The sequence below is a fragment of the Lissotriton vulgaris genome, chromosome 8, assembly GCF_964263255.1.
Source record: "Lissotriton vulgaris chromosome 8, aLisVul1.2, whole genome shotgun sequence".
Classification (NCBI taxonomy): Eukaryota; Metazoa; Chordata; class Amphibia; order Caudata; family Salamandridae; genus Lissotriton; species Lissotriton vulgaris.
The window spans coordinates 1,502,702,815-1,502,716,473 of record NC_141696.1 but is presented as its reverse complement, the minus strand read 5'-3'; the positions used below and the strand labels follow the sequence as shown (position 1 = coordinate 1,502,716,473).

Sequence of the window (13,659 nt, the reverse complement as noted above, 5' to 3'; positions counted from 1 at the left end):
GGCGCATGTAGCGTTAACTAAATAAGAACACAAAAACGTGGTCCTGCTCATCAGATAACTGGGAGTGTATTGGCCTGCCCCTCTGTGCTGCATGTACCCATAATGTAGAAATTTATTTTTATTAAGGGAGGAGAGTACTCTTTAACTCAGTGGTTCTTAACCTGTGGTCAGGGGATTCCCGTGTGTCCATAAAGCCTTCTCAGGGGGGCTGCAACTGCTTAGAACATTCAATATCATTAACAGAATAATACGTGTATGTAAATGAAGAAGCAAAATGTAAACTTGTGTAAATATGAAAACATTCGGTCAATGTGTAGGAATTTGAAATGGAGGCTGAGAATAAGTTAGTATCCTCAGATTGATTTGTCGGGTCAGTGCAAGTGCATCAAACAGAATATAGTATGGACGATGAGTGGCCTCGATTGAATTTAGAAAAGCCCCAACCTTCCCTTTATAATTTAAATTAGCATTTTTTTTATATTTGCAAATTAAATGAATAATTTCAACATTTGTGTATTTTTTTGATAAATGTTTGTTTCTGTATTTGTTGTGTATTATATTGCGGTTCAAACCTTCGAAAATGCTCATGCTGGGTCCACGGCTGCCTGTAGCAACTCAGTGGGGGTCCACGGATTCCAGTTATGATTCAGTGGGGTCCACAGAAGTCAAAAGTTTAGGAGCCACTGTCGTTTAGATAATAGCCTGCATGATCAGATTCGACCTAGCATATTAGAATTGGGCTCACCTGCCATACAGATTTCGATGTAGCTATCTCTTTGAAGCTTGCAGGAGAGACATAAAGGGAAAACTGTGTGGCATATGAATCAGATACCAGGCCTGGCAGAGAGCAGGGAGGGTTTGAGTAAGGAAGATGATTATTGAAGCACAAATGGAAGGGTAACAAAACCATAGGGTACAGAGGAGCACAAAAAGTGTGGCCTAGGCCTAAGAGTATAGAAAAGGACACACGATGGGGTGGCACAGAGGAAGAAAAAGCAGAGTTGGAAGGAAGGGGGGAAGCTTGGAAGAAAAAGGAATGAATGACAGAACTGTGATGGAGTGTGATTAAGTTTGGGTCTTTCTTTACCAGTTCTGTTCAGTCAATGGCATTGCAAGGGTCCAATGGACACAGATGCAAGCAGGAAAGATAGAACTCTGCTCCCTGGGAGGCTATTGAAAATCAGCAATAACTAGTATATAATGGGTCCCTTTCACTCTTGGGTCCTGGTGGCACTGCGTTCCTGGTAGCTACACCTTCTTTACTAATCCTAGGGCGCAGGAGAGTCACTAGTCATCCCATCTGTTGGCTCGACTAAGAAAAGCTCTTCCATACATCACCGCTATTTTATGGGCCTGTTCTGTACACATAGACTCTGCAGCTGCTTCCAAGGCCACTTAAGTGCTTACTGCTGCAGTTCAAAATGGGAAGTGCTGGTTAGAACCACTAAATGGATTAGCTGGATCCTCATTGTTTTTGGGGGACAGGAAAACTAGACCTGTGGAAATAAAAGGCCACAACAATGCTGCAACAAACACAACTGTATGCTGCAAACGTTGTCAGTGCACCTGCAATATCCGGAAGGGTCTGGTAAATGGTTGCACTTGGTTAATCAACACATATAAAGGCTGCTTCTGAGCCAGAAATGAGTACCATCAACATGTTGAAGTTTCTCAATGCAAAAGAATTATGATTTGCATTGGAAAGCCAATTCCACCACTTTTATGAGGCGGGCCCACAGCAGAGGGTTATTCAATCTGGACATGAGTGTGCTCGACAGCTCTCTACATTGCGGCAGCCATCTTAGTGCTGCGTTGCCCTTGTCAGTGCTGTATTCAATAGCTGCGGAGCAATAATTCGAAGGCACCAGTGTCTAACAGAGCTTCTCCCACACTTCTCCTCTGTACAGTCTATTTAAATTCCTCTCCCTGGACCCTGATGGCTCAGCACTGGAATGAAGCAGATGCCCTGGTGGATTCCACTTGGGAAAGGGCTCTCTATGGGCTTTCTGCTGCCAAGGATAGTGGAAGAACATGAGCAAACATAAGCATCATGGGGAAAGTGTGAGACATCTTGAAAGTTTAATGCTTTATGGGTTGCTCTGGGAACTGAGAGTAGCGCTGAGTAGGGCCATGGAGAGAATGGAGTAAGGCTTTATTTATTTTCTTGTACATATTATAGAAGAAAAATGTTTCCTGCCACTCTGACCAACAAATGAACTTCTCCCAAATTGGCACCAATGAATCCTCTTGTAAATGCACTGATTTATTCTGTTTTTATAGTTACAATAAGTACAATTCAGCAGACCATGAAGTAGAAAAAAAATAAGACCTATCTACTGAACCGCTTGCTAAGTGTTCCATATGTAATAGTGCCAGTGGATGCCAACATTGGAAAATGGGACATTTGGGCAGTAGGCACTAGATGTACATAAAGCTAGTTGCAATATACTGCTCTCAAATTGAGACCAGCAAGTTTACGACCAGTTAAGAATTTGCTGAGTTGATTTATGTGCAAATAGGTCGGTTCATTAAATTCAGAACCGTAGTGGTTCGTAATGCAACATACTTCAAGAATATTAATGGGTGGTGTGGCTTGCAGCCGCGGAAGATGGCCGCTTAATAATCGCACTGCGCTAGCAGTCGGCGTGTAAGCCCACACATCCTTCACTATCTGTCTACCAATATCGCACCCAAGGGGACCAGACTGCACCGGAGTGCACCGCAGTCATATGCTGCGAGTTGCGGCCGTGAAACTGGGCCGTGGACAAGCTAATAGTGAGCAGAGGCCGGCTGCTGAAAGGAGACAAGATGGCCCCTGCCGGAGACCAGTAAGCGCAGATATCCGATCACCCCTTGGCCGACGTCGGCGTGCTGCGGAGTGAAAGTGAACTGCCCACTGAGGCGCTATGGGGGGGTAAGACAGACCTGGAGTCGACGGTGGTAGCGCGCTAGTGTGCTTGGGGCCCAAATATCGAATGGTTCGTGTCAGGGCCACATTGTGACACGGTGGCAATGGAGGACTCCGGCGGGTCCTTAGATAGGTGTGCCTGGTGTTGGCGGTAGTGGTCACCCTGCGGAAAGCAGCGGCTTCAACCTGGGGCATTGTGGTCCCCGGGGACATTAGCGAGACCGGGACAGGGTTGGGCTCCTCCCCCATTGGCCACACAAGAGATTCAGAGGAGGCGGCGGCCAGTCGGTGTGTTTGGTGCCATTGGGGTGGGTACACCTGCTATTTGTATTGCTCCTGAGGCCTCCGACAAGTGCGCGTCTCTCAGTGCGTGAGTGGCGTAAAGAGTGCTAAGGGTGGTGTGCAGCGGCGGCCTGGGGAGCCTGAAATTGCTGAACTGATCAGCCTGCTGTGTGCAGGCACGAAGAAATGCACGCTTGCCCGTTTTCACTCCTGGGCAGGGTGCTGGGGCCATGGCAGTGAGTCCTTCTGAAGAGAGCCCCGCTGACACACAGGCCCATCCCTAGGGCCAATGAGAGGCACCCCTGGTCGGACATTGAGGGGGTAACGGCGTGACCTACAGTGTGAAATAGTCCGTACAACACCTGGTCCTGGCAGGGACCGGGTAGCTTTGAGGAGGAGTACAAGGAGTGGTGTCCATCCACTCTGCACAACCAGACAAGGCCTCTTCAGTTTTTGGTTGGCTGTTCGGGGCACCACTTAGTCTCCACCATGGTCTGTACCAAGCCGGCAGGCCCTGGAAAGGCTAATCACATTGACAAATACACAGTCGCCATGGGACGGGATGAGGGGGCAAAGGGTAGTGGCCCACAGGACGACCCCGAGGACAACGGCCCGGACCCTTCTCTGAAAGACATAATGAGGGCCATCAAGGATTTCTGGGGGACCATGGAGCCCAAATTAGACTTAGTGTCAGAGGAAGTAAACCTCCTGCATGCGGGACTTCAAGAAAATGTCCAAGAAGGTTTCAGCAGCTGAGACTGGCATTGTGGGTCTTCAATCCAAAACCAAACGGCTGGAAGAACAGGTTGCTACCCTCATGAAAAACCAAGCAGATATTTATGCCCGGCTGAAGGACCAAGAAGGATGTGCCCGGCCTACGTACATCCGGGTAGTGGGGGTACGTGAGGGGCTGGAAGGACCATCAATGGACTGGTTCATAGAGGACCTGGTGTTAAATCACCAGAAGCCCAAGCACCTATCAAACTTTTTCTCTGTCGAGCGGGCTCACGGGGCACTGGGGGCAAGCCCCGACCTGGGGTTCCTCCCCCACAATCATTGCCCGCATTCTGAATTTTAGAGATAGGGACGCTATCCTGCAGGCTGCACGTGTGCATGGCGATCTTTGGCTGGAGAATGCCAACATACGCTTCTTCCCAGACTTCACGCTCCGGGTTCAGTGTGAGCTGCGCTCCTTCGATGGAGTAAAGAAAGCCCTCAGGGAACAGGGAGAGAAGTACATGATGCTCTTCCCGGCAAGACTCAAAAACCTGGATGGAGGAAAAGCGTATTTCTTCAAAACGCCGGAAGAGGCCAGCAATTGGCTGGAGGGTTGGCGAACTGTTGGTCGAAAAGGTGGCCAGCAACGCCCTGAGTCACGCCAAAACGAGGAGGTCACTGAGATCGATGAAGGGCGGTCTGCTGGCAGCCAGAGGTAGGAGTAGGCATGGGCGAATTTTGCGAATTCGCGATCCGCGAATTTGCGATTTCGCGATCCGCAAAATTCGCGAATTTGTGCGAATTTGCGGATTTTTGTTTTTTTGCGTGTTCGCAGGGTTTTTTGCGTGTTCGCGGGGTTTTTTGCATGTTCGCGGGGATTTTTGCGTCTTCGCGAGCCGCTTGCATAGCGAAGTTACCCATGCAGTCGTTTATGGGAGAGGGAGAGAGAGATAGATAGATAGATAGATAGATAGATAGATAGATAGAAAGAGAGAGAAAGAGAGGGAAAGAGAAAGGGAGAGAGAGAACGAGAGAAAGAAAGAGAGGCCGGATATGAAGGGCCAGATTCCTGAGTTGCCCCTACAGACAAACAGCTTTTTATTTTTAGCAAAATGCATATGAAAATTGTGCTGTAAAGGTCTCTTTTAGTTTAAACCCTCCTGACAACTCAAAATGGGTGTATTTGCCATCCTCTCCCTTCTTCCTGTTTTTTATATCTGTAAGTGCTTCCTGATGAGGTTTAATTCCTTGGACAGGTGCCTCGTTGCCTACTTGTAACTATTCTCTGACCCTGCTTCAAGGGTCAGAGCAGGGTCAGAGAATAGTTGCAAGTAGGCAACGAGGCGCCAGGAAGCAATTAGCAGCAGGTGTCCAAGTTGAAGTTAATTTGTTTGTAACCCTTTTGTAAAAGGTTACAAAGAAATTAGGTTCAACTTTTGCACCTGCTGCTGTAACCCTTGCTTGGCTGAAAATTTGTCCCCGCTGATTCGCGGATTTTACCGCGATTTCGCGAGATTCGCGAATCGCAAAATCGCGGAAAATCCGCAAATTCGCCCGCGAAACGGATTTTACGCCCACCCTTAGGTAGGAGCAACAGACAGTTAAGTGACCCTTGAAAATTGCTGAGTTCACAAGTTGCCTTCAAATGCGCCTCTCCTATAGGTTCCTAAAACATGGGGTGGAGGGTGGTGAATAATGAGGATAAGAGGTGGTGAGGGCCAATGGCCCCCCAGGTGACTCTGACATTACATGGTCTGTGCTTTCTTGTTGATATTTCAGTTTACACGGGGAGTTGGGTGGGTTTGGGTGGCCTGGTACCAGGGGTGCTGACTTAAAGTTTGCAGGATGGGCATGCAACTTTCGTTACAGATATATAGCTCTTCCTGCTGACTGCAAGTTCACGGTTCCTCACAAATGTTTTTTCTAGTATTATTGGGCGACAGGCACTCTGCAAGTTTGAATGGTGGGAGGTTGTCATCTCACCTAGCAGGGCAGCAGGGAGGGAGAGGGCTATTCATTTCGGGAGTGGGGAAGTTTGCTCAAGACCACAATCTTCATCAAGGTTTGGTGTTTGATCCTGGGGACACAGCAGTGACGAGGGATTATCCAAAAGTGTTGAAACTTCTCTGCGATGATGGTGATCCAGCTAGAATGCAGGTCTGAATTTGGAACATGAATGGGCTTGGCAATAAAATCAAATGCACACTAGTGCTACAACATCTAAAGAGGCATTCCCCGCATGTGGTCCTGCTCCAAGAATCACATCTACGAGGGAATAGGTGTAAAGTCCTAGATCGTTTTGGCTATAAAATGGTAGCCCACTCAGGGTTCACATCTGGGTCCCCTGGGGGTGGGAATCCTGATACGTAACACCCTGCCCATAGTTATCTCAGGCATGTGGGCTGATGATGCAGGCTGCTTTGCTGCGGTGGCGGGTAGGTGGAAGGGGCGCCTATTGATATTCTGCTACTGCTATATTACCCCGGGCCTACACTTCACGAGCTTCCCAAAGTTGAGTTAATTTCTGACGGATCTCCCCTCTGGAGTTCTCTTTATTGGTGGGGACATGAATGCTGTCATGAAATCGGAACTGGACCAGTCCAGTTCCCAGACAGGCAGACAGGGTGAACGGGGCCTGGTAGACTTCGTCACAGCTCTGGGACTTTGCGACTTATGGCGGGCACATAACCCCTCACTTAGGCAATGCACGTTTCACTCGGGTTGACATGGGTCCTTTTCCAGGATCGATCACTTCTTCACCAGCAATGATCACATGGGAGATTTCACCGACACTAAACATACGGCAAGGGGGATTTCAGATCACTCCCCTGTTTGTGCCACCCTCAGCGGTCCGGCTGTCAACAGGGCGATATTCCCAAGGATGGATCCTTGGCACCTCCGGGATCCGGCAATAGGGGAAAAGCTTCGGGAGGGTTCCAAGTTATACTTTGAGGAAAACCAGGGGTCTATGGCGTCCCAAAATCCACTGTGGCGATGGAGGATGCTAGTGTGATTACCTCCTCTGTAGACCTTCGCCATAGACTGATGCTGAAAAACAATACCTTAGGACCCTGGCTGAGGGAAAGGCATGAGCCTATGCGCTGGCCACGCAGCACCACATTTATGATGTGTGTGACAAGGCACTGAAATTACTGGCTTGGTTGGAACACCATGATAGAGATCGCTCATGGGTGTCCGAAGCGAGGGGTGAATCTGGCTCTATCTGCTCGACTAGTATAGACATAGCAGAGGCCTTTGGGCTCATTTTGAGCGAGTATACTCTCCAGTGAGCACTAGGGCGGTAAATGATTGTGCAGAATTTCTGCGAGACTTCGCACTACCCACTTTGTCCGTGGAAATGAGTGAACGGCTTGAGGCGGATTTCATGGAGGAGTTTGGTAATGCTCTGAACTCCCTGCAGTCAGGGAAAGCTTCTGGGCCAAATGGGCTTCCAATAGAGATATATAAAAGACAAGCCACAATCGTAATAGCCCCCCTTCTTAAGATGTTTAATGAGGCGCGCGAGTCCGGGAGGCTCCCCTCTGATCAGAGAGAAGCTATGATTGTAGTGATTCATAAGGCAGGAAAGCCAGCGGACCAGTGTGCTTCATACCTTCCAATATCTCTAATAAATGTGGAAGCCAAGGTTCTTGCTAAAGTCCTGGCAGATACGTTTGTATCTGTTATAACGGAGTTGGTACACGTTGACCAATCCGGGTTTATGCCCCGTAGAAGCACCCATCATAATCTACGGCAAATCTGCGGGATGCTGTACATGAGCGAGGATGTTGGGGGAACTCAAATGGCATTGATGGCGCTGGACACCTCAATGGCCTTTGATAGCATTGACTGGCCCTATTTGTTCATGGTACTCCAGAAGCTGGGCTATGGTTCGATGTTCTGCAGTTGGGTAAGACTCCTGTATGAACAAGCAACGGGCCGGGTGTGGGTCAATGGGGCAGTATCTAGGGCTTTCCCCTTGCGGAGAGGTACCAGGCAAGGCTGCCCCCTGTCTCCCCTCCTCTTCGCTCTTGCTTTAGAACCACTGGCTCAGTGTGATCTGAAATCCCCCTTGCCGTATGTTTAGACCCCACGATTTGGGGACTGATGGCAACGGAGGAGTGGGAAGAGCGTATCTCCCTCTACACCGATGATATCATTCTATACCTGATGAGGCCATACCACTCGATAGCCCAAGTGCTACACATTTTTGAGCTGTTTGGCAGCTACTCTGGCTACACCATCAATTGGTCGAAGTCTGTGATTTTCCTCCTTGGATTCCATCTCAGTGTTCGGCCCGGTGGTTATTGAGGGGTTTGAGTACTTAGGCGTTAATGTCACGTGAGACAAGAAGGAGTTTTTTGATAGAAATCTAGAACTCCAACTGAGTCGTCAGAGTGCAGATGTAAGTCACTGGTGTACCCTTGCACTTTCCCTCATGCGCAGGGCGGCTTTATTTAAAATGCTTACATTGCCGAGGCTCCTATACATTCAACAGAACACACCCTACCCGGTCGCCCAGAACGTTTACAAACGAATATCACAGGCGGTGCGGACCTTCTTGTGGGTTGGAGGGTGCCCTAGGATTGAGTTACACAAGAGACACCGGGGAGTATACAATGGTGGACTGGTGCACTCAGATGTCAAACTATATTACTGGTGCACTCAGATGCACTCAGATGTCAAACTATATTACTGGACCTCGCAGCTTCAGGTGATAAATGATTGGGTGTATACGGATAGTAGTGAACCTGCTTACAGGGTAGATAGGATGGTTATGCCCTAGGGCAACTGTGAACCTCTTCTGTATGCCCGAAGGCCGCAGGCGGTGTGGCCTGAACACACCAGGGTAGTACTGCAGTGTTGGAGAGAGGCTAATAAACTCCTAGGATGGGCGGGCACACTGACCGGGAGAACACCACTGTGGCTAGGCGAGCATCTGCAGGAGGTAACTGCTTACACGGCTTCAAGATGTGGAAATTGATTGGCATTGAATACTTAGGTGATGTCTGGAAAGGGGACTCCCCCCACTCCTTTGAGTACCTCTGAAGAGAATACAACCTACATCATCATAGATATGACTCCTACATGCCCTATGATCCCATTTACAGAGCGGTACATCTATTCGGGAATACTCCCTGATGGAAGATAGGTTGTAGCTCGACCCCATAACAGAGAAACACACATCTACAATTTATCGTAAATTATTAAACAATGTACCTGACCCCCTGATCACTCGTAGAGCAGCTTGCGCCAAAGATCTTGGAAGCTTAGACGATGGATACTGGCAGGACGCTCTGCAGAGTCCTAGAGAGATTGCAATCCATTCAAGGTTCAGACTAGTGCAGCTAAAAATCCTTCACCATACCTACTACCCCCGCACACACCTCTATGCATGGGGCAGGAGTCAATCGGCTTCAGGCGTAAGGGGCTGTCAACAGGAGGGCACCTTCTTTCATATCTTATGGGAGTGTCTGAAGATCATCCCCTTACGGACGAAGGTCACTGATACCATGTCTAGTGTGGTGGGGGAGGCAGTGCCGATGGAGCCAAAGTGGCTTTTATTGATGATTAAAGGGGACACTGAATGTTTTAGGTATGTGGAAATATGGTTGGCCCTGGCAGCAGGGGTGGCAAAACAAAATATTGCTAGGTGTTAGGGGGCACAGACTCCCCCACAGTGGGAGGAATGGAAGCAGGACTTTGACTGGTGCCAAAGGGCCGAAGAAACTATATACAAAAGTAGGGGGTATACTAAAAAATGGAACAAAAAAGTGAGGGCGCACTGGCGGAAGTACAGAGAGAATGGAGCAATCATGGAGGGGTAGGAAAGATAGGGATTGCTGATTGTCCTTGTTGTTCCCTAACTATTATTTTGCTGTCAACTTTTGTAATATCTCCCAATGTGGTATATCGAAATTACATTGTACTGTATGGTCTCATGAGCGTTTTTAATAAAAAGAATTAAAAAAAAAAATAAAAGAATATTAGCGAGATATAGTGCAAATTGCGACTCACTATAGTTGGAGGCCATCACAGGAATGGTGCCTGCTATGGTCAACAGACCACCATGTCTGGATCACTTTTTAATAAAGTAAATTTTTTCAAAGGCCACCTGTTTTCCTGAAATGGGATTGAGTTTTTTTTCATTAATCAATCAATCATTATTTATAAAGTGCGGCTTATTACCCGGGAGGTATCCAGTCGTTAAAAAGTTTGATTGAAAGTTGCCAGCGGTCCAGGGTCCATTGCCTATTCTCCAACAATTTTTTTTAATTCACTAAGGGGAAGGGTTTTGCAAATGCATATTCACCCCATCATCAAGAGTCAGTAATTTTTCAGTGTTTTCCAAACCGATTTCACTCACAAAACATTGATAAAAATCATACCAATTCAGTATTTGGAGGAGATGCCTACAACAAGCCCCTTCCAAATACAGCCGCCGTGGTGCAGGGGTCCTCTCTGGCACTGTGCACCGGCGGTGGGGCCCTTGGCCTTAAAACTCCTGACCAAGTCCGGAGTGTATTAAATAAGGGGGGTTTTACCCAATCAAGTCACTGGGGACCTGGGTACTGTATGGTACAGAATGAGGGGTCCCAGTAACAATATCACAAATAGACAAACAAAACAGAACACTTAATATCATACTATGTAAAAAGTTCAAACACTAATAGTTGGACACACTGTTATTTATTCACAATGCGCATGTTCATATTTCTTTATAACCAATTTTTTAACACATTTATTGTTGTGCCCCAGGAGAGGGAAGGTGAGGGACAGTGAAGGTAGGAGGGGAATGTGCAAGGTAGGTCATTCGTGACATAAATACCAATTAATGATACTTGGACAACCAATATGTCTGGCTTCAGAGCCCTGAGCCAGTATAATAAATGAGTAATAAATACTCATCATTTAAAAAAAAGGAAACCATAATGCCGATGCTACAAGTTAATGAGTAGGATGGTGTTTGCATCGACTAGTAGAAGGTATAGCTGTCGACGTTTCGACCCCAGATGTATTGCTAGGTTGCGTCAGACCTTAGAGTAGGGTCTTCATCAGGACAAAGGGTCCTGGGGGACACTGGTTTCACATGGGATGTTGGGCTAAATAGCTCACAACAGAAACAAGGAGGGTGGGGAGCATCAAAGGATCCAATCAAGGTTATCAGGATCGATATTCAAGAAGTTATCATGAAGCATTTGCAAATGGTGTCAAATGATCACCTATGTTCTCCACAGCAGTGTGGCGTTGTGTCTTTTGCTGGGTAGTATTTAAACAGGACCGCTTTCTTATCTATTTGCATAGACGGCCACCTTCTCCCGATGTGTAACTCAAGTTTTCGGATGGGAAGTGAAGGGAATCGCAATCGTTTCTAGTGTTCGCCAATGGTAGTAGGTAACTGCTTGCTCCCCGCATCAGATAGGCGATTCAAGTTTCGTTACACCACTAGGGGCCATATGTATCAAGGTACCCATTTGCGATTCTGAAATTGTGATTTTTTGCGAATCGCAGATTCAGAATCGCAAATTGGTTTGTATGTAACAAGTCGCAATTAAATAGCGATTTGGTAAAAATCAATATGTATTTGCGAGATTCCCAAAAGCGATTCCTTCACTTTAAGAAATCGCAATTTTGCGATTTCTTACCCGAAAAAAACGCCAATTTGCAAAATTCGCAAATCTGCTAATCGGAAACTCAGGTGCAGCTTGATGACATCACAACCAGGAAGTGTGACTACCCATGCTGCACCTGAGTTGATGAGTCAGAGTCAGAGTGAAGGAGTGGTGGAGAGTGAACTCTGCATTTTCCTCAACATGGCTGAAACTGGAGACATGCCCAGCCAGGAAACACAGCAGCAGCAGCAGGAGGAAGGTTCAAGGAAGAGGAAACAGAAATTCTCTGAGGCTGAACTGGAGGCATTAATCCAGGAAATGGTGCTCAATCATGAGCTACTGTTTGGCAAAAAATCTTTGAAGGTGCCAGAGACCCACAAAAGGTGCATTTGGGCTGATATACAGCAGAAAGTGAATGCAGTGGGGGTGACCCACAGGAGTGTGGATGAACTTTGAAAGCGATGGAATGATTTGCGCCAGTGCTCGAAGGAGAAGTTGGCTGCCAGGCTGGAGCAGTCCAGGCACACTGGTGGAGGGACCTCAACAGTGTCGGACTCAACACCTCTGGAGGAACTGGTGGAGGGGACCCTGCAACCAGAAAGTGTTATGGGAGTGGCTGATCTAGACAGCCCTGAGCAACCAGTATCTGGACCAGGTAAGAATCATGCCAGCACACCCCTGACACCCCCCAAACACCTCCAGCAGCGACCTAGGGGCTGGAAAAAAAGATTTGTAGTCCAGAGTCCAGAGCAGGTACACAGGCACACTCAGCAGGTTACGTCTGCTGTAGATGAGCTGCGGGCAGTTCGTACTACTGGGCCAGGAGTCCTAACTCCCACTGAAGAGGATGTACTGTCAGGGCGGAGCAGCAACACCCCACCACCCATCATGGAGAGGCGCCGTAGTGGCCGAAATAGTAGGCCTACAATGTCTAATGAGGATAACACTGTGCAACAACTAACAGGGGCCTCAGCTCGCCAGCGCCGCATGTGAGTTTGCTAAGTTTGATACCACTGGGAGAGGGGAGCTACAGACTTGACTTTACACTAACTCCTGTTTACAGTCTTGCACTGTGAGGATAACATGTGCTGGAAAAATGGAGTGTGACTAGTTGGCGTTCAGGCTGTGTGACATAATTTATCCTGGATTTAGGGAATTAAAACACAGTCACACACACAAGATATGGCATTGTGTCATTTTTTCTTACCTAGAAATAGTTGCGCATAATCTCTTCTCGCCTCTGGCGCCCAGCTGCCATACGTCCTGGTCCAGGCCCCTCCACGTCTGAGGATTCTGATTCACTCAGCTCCACTGGTGTGCCTTTCCTGGTGGCGATGTTGTGCAGCATGGCACATGCTACCACTATCTTGCAACATGTCTGGGGGCTGTATTGTAGGGCACCTCTACTTTTGTGGAGGCTGCGGAATCTGCTTTTCAGTATCCCAAATGTGCGTTCAATGGTGCCTCTGGTTGCTATGTGTGCTCTGTTGTATCGCCGCTCCCCAGCGTTGGCAGGATTCAGGTAGGGCGTTAAAATGAAATCCCGCACTGCTTATGCACTGCCACCTGTGGGGTGGAATGGTTATGGTTAGTCACTGTACTGCACATGGTAGTCTGAACAAATGTGGCCTATGTTTAAATGCATTTACCTAGTAGATATCCCTCGCCAAGTCTACGGTATATCCCACTGTGACGGAAGATGAAAGAGACATGTGTGCTGCCTGGATATTTTTCTGCTATGTCTGTGATGATGTGTTTGGCATCACACACCACCTGTATGTTCAGTGAATGGTAGCATTTGCGATTCCTGAACACGTACTCATTGTTTGAGGGAGGGGATATTGCAACATGTGTCCCATCTATGCATCCTACCACGTGGGGGAATTGGGCAATTTGGTAAAAGTCCTGCTTGGTCTGGTCTAGTGCCTGTGGGGTGCTTGGGAAGTAAATGTGGTGTTGCATCCTCTGTACCATGGCATCAAGGAACGCGTGGAAAAAGCGTGAAAGTGCACTTTGTGACACCCCTCCTGCTGTGGCTATCACCCCCTGAAAACGACCTGAGGCCAAGAGGTGTAGTAAGCACAGGACCTGGATGTGAGTGGTGATGGAATGTGTCCTGCGTGTGGGGTGTTCAAGGAA

At 47.9% G+C, this 13,659-nt stretch overlaps 1 protein-coding gene across 1 annotated transcript in view; it reads right to left on the bottom strand.

Annotated features, from left to right (window-relative positions):
- TIGIT (T cell immunoreceptor with Ig and ITIM domains) overlaps positions 1 to 13,659 on the bottom strand; it is a 322,385-nt gene that overhangs the window by 219,833 nt on the left and 88,893 nt on the right. Inside the window, exon 4 of the mRNA XM_086933538.1 lies at positions 12,728 to 13,086. The gene's annotated coding sequence lies outside the window, so the exon portion shown is untranslated. The remainder of the gene's footprint in view (positions 1 to 12,727; positions 13,087 to 13,659) is intronic.